At 38.8% G+C, this 9,090-nt stretch overlaps 1 long non-coding RNA gene across 1 annotated transcript; it reads left to right on the top strand.

Annotated features, from left to right (window-relative positions):
• Positions 1 to 3,609: 3,609 nt before the first annotated feature.
• Positions 3,610 to 8,439, top strand: LOC140148349 (uncharacterized). Its single transcript, XR_011858477.1, has 3 exons — positions 3,610 to 4,736; positions 5,024 to 5,784; positions 6,629 to 8,439. It is a non-coding gene; the product is annotated as an uncharacterized lncRNA (long non-coding RNA).
• The last annotated feature ends 651 nt before the right edge of the window (positions 8,440 to 9,090 follow it).

Genomic DNA, 9,090 nt, shown 5'->3' on the forward strand with positions numbered 1-9,090 from the left:
AAAAGGCCCATCCAGTGAAAGTATAAAACAAATTTCAAATTGTGTATAAATTGCTTAAAAGTGAAGGATAAGTCATTAAAATCATCATTAGTTTTTTTTGATAACGAAAAATTGTGCAAAAAAATGAGGAAAATAGCAGCATTGACAAAGTTGAAAGCCCAGTTCAAATACATGTAGCTAATATATTTAAGTAGAGAGTAGAGTACTTTATTAATTAATACATTGGAGCGATGGGAAAGGGTTCAAGGGCATTGGGACTTTGACCATTGTCCGAATAGGTAATGGAATTCAGCATTATTGATCTTTTGTTAAAATGCATAGTATGGAGTCAGTGAGCCCATCAATCATGTATGTACATGATCCACCAGTGGAGCTTCTGCGACCCCTACGCAGAACTTCCGATAGTGGATTAACTGCGCGCACGGTGGACGCAATGAATCCACTGACGGATTTTCTGCGCACATGCACTGAAACAATCCTCCGTATAGCTCCGCTGGAGCATTTCTGCGATGGTCGCAGGGGAATCCACTGACGGATTTTTCGGCGACGTGCGCAGAAACTTCCCTCCGTATATAGCTCCGGTGGAGTATTTCTGCGCACGGTCGCAGGGAATCCACTGACGGATTTTCTGCGCACGTGCGCCGAAACCCCCCTCCGTATATAGCTCCGGTGGAGTATTTCGCGACGATCGCAGAGAATCCACTGACGGATTTTCGGCGCAAGTGCGCAGAAACTCCCCTCCGTATATAGCTCCGGTGGAGTATTTCTGCGCACGGTCGCAGGGAATCCACTGACTGATTTTCGGCGCACGTTTTTCTTGAATTGTTATGATTTAATATTGGCCTACCCTAGAATAAATACTCCACCGTATTAAAAATAAACTCTAAAAATATATACATTTCATACTTTCTAAGTTATTCTTTTTAAACACAAGACATTTGATGCGCAGAACCGTAACTTCTGACTCTAAAAATATAGGCCTAAATAATATTTCTTACTTTCTACCCTTTTTCTCTTATGTAACATTCTAGGGTAGGCCAATATTAAATCATAACAATTCAAGAAAAAGCGTGTGCGAAAATCCGTCAGTGGATTCCCTGCATCGCGTCGCATGCGCAGAAATACTCCACTGGCACCTATATACGGAGGGTTGTTTCAGCGCATAATGCGCCTAAAAATCCGTCAGTGGATTCCCTGCGACCGTGCGCAGAAATACTCCACTGGCACCTATATACGGAGGGTTGTTTCAGCGCATGTGTGCCGAAAATCCGTCAGTGGATTCCCTGCGCACGTGCGCCGAAAATCCGTCAGTGGATTCCCTGCGACTGTGCGCAGAAATACTCCACCGGCGCCTATATACGGAGGGGAGTTTCAGCGCACGTGCGCCGAAAATCCGACTGTGCGCAGTTATTCCACTAACGGAAGTTCTGCGTAGGGGTCGCAGAAGATCCACTGGTGGATAGCTTACATAACTCCATCAATTGATAATAATATCTGTACAAAAATAAAGGTTAGTCCAAACAAATGTGGAACATATTAACTTAAGTAGAGATATCAGCTTCGTATTAAAATATCCTATTTTGTCTTTAATACACAGGTCTTGGCATAACCATTTAAAGGCTATGTTAGCACACCTATGTTTATAACAAAGGTTCAAAAAACTGAATTTTTATGATTTTTCGAAAGAGCAAATGGCTGAATAGGCTTTTAAATGTGCTGTGCATGGACAAGGAGTAGCTGCCAATGGGCTATTCCAGTTGAAATCCATATTTGGAAGACATGACCTTAACCTTCTACTCAGGGAGTGAGAATTTCAATGGGCAAACTCCATTTGAAATTCACGCTCTCAGAGTGAGAGATTAAGGTCACATCTTCCATAGGGATTAAGGAATGTATGGATTTCAACTGGAATAGCCCATGGCAATAACATGGATCTTACTGATATCCTATAGTGGGGACACCCGTCAGTCCGAAACACTGTCAGTCCAAACATAGACAGAACACCATCAATCTGAACCCCCGTCAGTCCGAAACACTGTCAGTCCAAACATAGACAGAACACCATCAATCTGAACCCCCGTCAGTCTGAAACACTGTCAGTCCAAACATAGACAGAACACCATCAATCTGAACCCCCGTCAGTCCGAAACACTGTCAGTCCAAACATAGACAGAACACCATCAATCTGAACCCCCGTCAGTCTGAAACACTGTCAGTCCAAACATAGACAGAACACCATCAATCTGAACCCCCGTCAGTCTGAAACACTGTCAGTCCAAACATAGACAGAACACCATCAATCTGAACCCCCGTCAGTCTGAAACACTGTCAGTCCAAACATAGACAGAACACCATCAATCTGAACCCCCGTCAGTCTGAATCCCCTAACCCTAACCTAACCCTAACCCTTATTTTCGGACTGATGGGGGTTCGGATTGACGGTGTTTCGGACTGACAGGGAGACCCCTCCTGTAGTACGCAATTTATTCCTTATGCCAAGTGTGAGGTAGCTAAAAGGATCCAACCTATTGAGCTGCCATGTGCATTACAGCAGTGAAGCTACTTCTGATTTAATCGATGAATTAAAGGGCCAAATGTCTAAATACATGTAAAAGTAACAAGTTTGGATGGGTTATTGGTCACTGGTGGTCACCAGCTGATGAGAAAATCAACATGTTACAAAGTGTTGGTTGTACAACATGCACTGCACAAACAATGTATTTTAATATTAAATTATATATGGTCTAAGATTCCAAATCACTGGTTTCATCAAGATTAGATTCTTGTATGTACACTTGATGTCTGTACAGTGGCGTAGCCAGGACTTTTGCAGAGTTCGGCAAGGGGGCAAGGCAAATTTCCAGGGGGGGGCAAACTTTGACAAAAATAGTCAAACATGGACTAAAAATGACAAAAAAGGCCTCCCACAGGTGTGTGCAAGACTTCTCATGGGGGCAGCTATGCCACTGTATCTGTGCTTCAGTGCATGTAACATTAATTGTGATATTATCACTATCAACCTGTGTGTGACCCATTAGCACAGGTGAATGATGTTGAATTGATGTTGTGCACGTAAGAGATGTACTTTTATGTGTACATCTAGACAAAAATCTATTCCATCCTGTGTGTGGGTAGCTGTCAAAATATTGCCAATGAAGCTTTGCCATTTTAATGATCAAATGTGACGTGTCATTTCAAAAACAGACACTTTTGGGCAGGTTATCAATTTTGAGGTTTTTACATATCTTAAATATAGAGATATTTTGCTCCACAACACCGTTTTCCCAATGATATCAGACATTCCTAAGCGAAGATATTGAGTTCGGAAGTTATGGTATTATAAAATTGGAAATCGAGATATCGGCCTTTAAAAATATTATTGACAATGTTGAGAGTAGGAATTACCTAAAAAAATGTCTTGAAAAATACAAGATGCCAGTTATATTCCGGTCTGAATCTTATCAGAAAATATTTTAAACGTTAATAACATCACAAAATTCGCAACAAACCCAAATTGTGAAAAAATCTCCCCCGGGCAGATTTTTGGCTATTTCTACATTTACGATACTGCCCAAAAGTGTCTGCTTTTGACATGACACGTCACAAATGTAGTTGTAGTAACTTGTTAGTGAGTGCAGTTTTAAAATGTCAAATTTGGTCAATGAGTGTCATCCCCAAAAAGTTTATACCCAAAGAGTACCGACTCAATATTGCACTTTTTTGCATAACCATATGGTAAATGCACCATTTTGGTTAATTACGCATGGAAGGCAAATACACATAGTGCACCTCCAAAATATTTCAACAAGAGCCTGAAATTGAAGGATAATTTGCATCTTTAAGCTTGTATGTTGCAAAGGTCAATGCGCACACTAAGCGCATATTATTGGCACAACGCATTAGATGCAGAACGTACACAAACAATCGGGCACATGATTTAAACAACCTCTCTTTTCCTTATACTTCTTTGAAGGCATTGCACCCAGTCAGCAAGGTCCTGCATCAATACGGCCTCACATAGTCTTCTTTAGGGGACCCTGTTCTATATGTGCAATGACTTGCCAATTAGGGTTGTTTGGCCAGGATTTTTTTAATTATTTTTTTTTCTGGAAGAGGCTATGTGTCCCTTTAAGAACACAGAAAGCCTGAAACAATTTCAAAGCTTAAACAATTTCAGTCAAAATTAATCCGCTTTTGCAAAAAAAACTTTAGAACAGGTGTTTTTATTTTGTCCCCTTACAGAACATTTTCTTATTTGTGTCTGAATGTCTATGGGAAATCAAATTGTTGAGTTGCTTCTAATTATTGTCATAAAGGTACATTTAAAACAGTAAATTATGTACAGTGTATGTGTACTTAGAAAGTCCAATCAATGTTTCAGCTAGCCACCCTTCTACCCTTCATAACATAAGCATTTTACTCCTAGAGCAGGTGAAATTAAACATGTGCTTAATTATAATTTATAATAGCAGTTGTTTCAAAGTTCTGTGAAAAATATGGGTACATAATGTATGTGTATCATGTTGAGCTGTGTGAAGAAGCCTAGAAATCTTGTATGTTTTAAGGTCAAACTTAAATTTGTAATTCCATTGTAATTAGATTTTGTGTCCACAAGGTGAACAACAAAATACTCATGATCACTTCCTGTTTGTGTCTGAAATGCCATTAAGTAAGTTAATGAAAATGATAACATTCACCCTTTGTCTTTGATAACATTTTATAGTACAGTAGTATAGGTTTAACCCTAACCCAACTAGGACTCACTAAAGCTCACTATTAAAAATGCTCTGCGTGCATGCATTCCACGGGACTTGATGACGCAATCAGACCAAGTCATATATACCCAGGGAATCGTTGGCCAGACGCGTCACCTGTGTAGCTACATGCTGGGGATCTTCTGCGTGGCATGCGAGGGGTCCCAGGTTCGAATCGCAGGGGGTGCCAAGTGACTTTCTTCTTCATCTTCTCTCCTTTTCGTTCCTTCTTTCCCTTCCGATAGCACAAAAACCACGGGTAGGGTTAGGGTTAAAACAAGTCGCAAGACTCACTATTAGCAGCACTGTGGTAGCTTGCAACCTGTATCCAAAAATCTTCTTCAGCCACTGAAGAATTCTTTTTTTATTTTAGTTATTTGTTTTGTATCTATTTGTGTAGATTTGAAATACATTATATTATTACAAAAAGCTTTGTAATGTAAAATCAGAGTAAAATATTTATCTTGTTACCTGTGTATACTGTAGGGCTATGCACTGTCAAGTTTGGTGCTGGTGGTCAATTTAATAGCATTCAATGTTAAGAAAGCTACAATGTAAAAATGAAATATGAATCTTTTGTTAGTGTGTTCATTTGGTTATCAGTAATATAGGAATGAAGCTATACTTCAGGGCTGACCTTTTTTCTCCATGAAATAGTGGAACAGTTATCACAGTTTATGTTGTCATGATATCCTTGTAGGGACTAGACCTGTTATCGACACGTGATTTCTAATTTAACACTGCGCCGGGGAAAAAATATGACAATCGACATATGTCGAAACTTGTAATGAGATCAAAAAAATGCTGAAAAAGTCGATAGATAAGCTTAAAATCACACCAATATGAATTACGATCACCGACTAATTATTTGGAAAAAATAGCATGGAAATTTCATTTTTTTCTTTTTTGACGAGTGTCGTAAAGTGTCGAAAAAGGACAATTTCTTTTGAAGTGTCGGATTTAGGGCCAAATCGACGATAATACGACACATACGACAATCGATAACAGGTCTAGTAGGGACAAATCCCCGGTACCCCAGGTCAACATAAAAAGTGGTAACCATGTGTGTTCTTCCTTTTTCAAAACCCCCTTTTCACTGATTTTTCATTGATTTTACCCCCTTTTTTGCCAAATCACTGACAAAATCAGGGTAAAAAATACCCCCTTTTTCAAGGTTTTCAATGAGAAGATTTCCAGACACCCCTTTTCAATGACTCCAAATATTTTAATATATTAATGGCAACGCCAAACTTCAAGTGCAACAGGGGAAGAGAAACAACGATACAAAATAAAACTTACATGCATCAGAATTCGAACAGAATTAAAAACCAAGGAAAAATATCACTTTCGGTCGGTCGTAGAATTCGCTCCAATCACTGCCAATGTTTCCGCAATGTTTTCAATTCACCACATGGAAAAGTGTAGGCCTATACGGCAGCCAAAACGGTTACATCTGACACCATCGATGTTCGCGTCGCTCATTCAGCTCTCTTCAATGTGGTGAATTGAAAACATTGCGGGAGCATACGTGCAACACCCACTAGACAACTATATCGGGAAACCGCCGTGCCAATAGTAAAAAGCTGCCTTCTGACGCTCTCGCCAGACGATTGAGGGCGGAATCAATGAAATGCCAGAGGATGGAGGCTGAAGAGTCGGGATGAAGACATCGATAGAACGGACGTGTGAAATACCCATTTTTTAAAAAATTTCGCGGAGACAATGCTCAGAATACCCCCTTTTTCGCGATTTAGCGGTCCGCGATTCAAGCGGTCCGCGATTTCAGTCAACAAAATACCCCTTTTCCGCGAAATTTAGAACACACATGGTTACCACTTTTTATGTTGACCTGGGGTACCGGGGACAAATCCAAGATTGCTATGAACCATACCTATTTGTATTCTGCTGAGGTTGAGGGCAACATCACATTTTTTATAGCACAAAGCTAATAATTATCACTGAATGCTTAACAAAACCATACCACATGCTATATTTGAATGGCTTATAGTCAGGAGGGTCGGATGCGTTATCGCCATTTTATACATCGCCATTGGATCAACACGTAATCATGAAATCTTCACAAATAATTCTAAATATGTTATGTGTTGTCAAAGCAAAATTAAAACCATTGCAGTTCAACAACCAACTCCACTGTAAGTATGTTGTATTTTAATATGTAATTTATTGCTAACCGTCTATTTTGAAACAGGCTTTCAGCCTTGTGGTTTTTGCAGCCTCATATGTCACACGACACATGTCCCATACTGCCTGTAATCTGGCAGGTGATTGTATATCGTTGTTGGGCAGGAAAAACCTTCTATGTGTCATTGGCCCCTGAACATGTTTAAAGCAAAACCTCCTATATAACCGGTAGGCAGTTTTGTTTTAAACATAGGGTTTTTTTCCTGTCCAACGATTAATGTTTCTTGGAATTTCACTTGTGATTTGAATCACTGTCATTAGGATATCGCAATTTGATTTGCACTACAACTTTCCAATTTTGTCAAAATTTGTATAATTATTTTTCACCAGATTTAAAATTTATGGACAAATGAAGATAATGTCTATATGAAACACTGAAGTAAACATCTACTTATTCCTCTATATTCACAATTTCTTGTTAATAGGGGTATTGCATGTGGAAAAAATGACATACAATGTACATGTATGATGTAGCACTGCCTCATTATGGCTGTGGCTCCCATGAAGAGTGTGTGTTGTTTTAACAAAGATTTGTAAAACCATCACAAGTGTTGCCTAACTGCTTTTCATGTTCAAACACACATTCACACTTCTAAAAAAAGAGGTACTGTCAGGGTCAGAAATTCGATGAGAATCCGAGAATCCATTCTCGCAAAGATACTCGTCAACAAAATAGCAAGAATCTAAATGGATTCTCGTAAATATTTAAATTTATCATGGCGAGAATCCACAGATTCTTGCAAAATTCCACTGGGAGAATCCAAAAAGATTCTTGCACTTGGTTGCGAATTTCTGACCCTGACTGTGCTCCATGATGATATATATATTAAATGAAGTTAACTTTATAATAATTAATGATAAAAGGTGACCATTTCCTAATAATTAAACCATCAATAGGAACCTTGACCATGATGTTATTAAATATCAGTAAAAAATTTATGGATGTTTTGAAAGTGTATAGAAAGGAGGTAAAAGATTGTATATTCTTAGTCAGTGGGAGTGGTCTAGTTTGTAGACCCATAATCTGATTGGACAATCGCATGATTTCGGGTGCCGTCTATCAGGCCGTAGACGACCCCACGTCATCATGAGTGTTGAAATTGCGTAACACGCTTGTAGAGGTGCGCGTATGTATTGCGTTGCATGCGTAGACTAATGCAGAATACCCCACGCACTAGCAGTACGCGCAACAGAATATGTGAAGTTGTAAACAAGTTTCGCTCATTTTATAATAAGGGGAGTTTTTATTAACTTAGTTTTTGCTTGAAAAAATATAGTTTACAGTTATTAAAATAATATTTAACTGACTAAGAATGAGAATAAACAATGGGAATTTTTGTTTTTACTATCCTCTACCTATGATAGACAACAGGCAGGTCCAATATTTTTATACCAGAATGCCACAAATCTTTGCTATGTCACTGCATGCACAATTGGAAAATGACTTGTACGTTAATAAAATGAGACCACATAGGGGCAATATGTATGACCTAGGTTTGGTTGTTTGTTGCTGATCTTGTTGACAATGTAGAATTGGAATGGGTGTTTAATATATTTTGTTGTATTTTCTTACTGTGCAATAGGCTGAATTGAATGTACTTTCCAGTGGCAGTGCCAGAAATGTGGGGGGGGGACAAAGTGAATTTTAGGAGAACAACCAATTTTGTGCATTATTATGTTTTGATGACTCCAAAGTGTGTAAAAATATTGGATCCAAAACATAGTAATGATAAAATTGGCTGCTTCATGCCCAATGCTATGAGTTTTAAAATATTGGACGAGACGAATAGCTCGACCAATAAATATGAGCTCAATCGATCCAATTTTATATCAAGTTGCCTCTAGAAGTGGAAATGTTCATGATTTTGGGATTTTACCAGGGGAGGCAAGAAAAATATTTGGGGATAAATCCCCCTGTAGTGCCACAACTGAATGTCTCATACTTGAAGTAACTTACTAGTTACGAGCCCTTCTTGCACCCACCATCTCTGCTGTTAATACCTATATCAATCCCAATACTTCTGTATAACAAATAATGCTGAATATGTGAGGCTGTGAAAGATATTCTGTACGAAATATTGGTTACTCCTTCATGTAATTATACATGAAATTAGGGTTAGGGTTAGTTTAGGGT

The sequence above is a fragment of the Amphiura filiformis genome, chromosome 3 (assembly GCF_039555335.1).
Source record: "Amphiura filiformis chromosome 3, Afil_fr2py, whole genome shotgun sequence".
Taxonomy (NCBI): Eukaryota; Metazoa; Echinodermata; class Ophiuroidea; order Amphilepidida; family Amphiuridae; genus Amphiura; species Amphiura filiformis.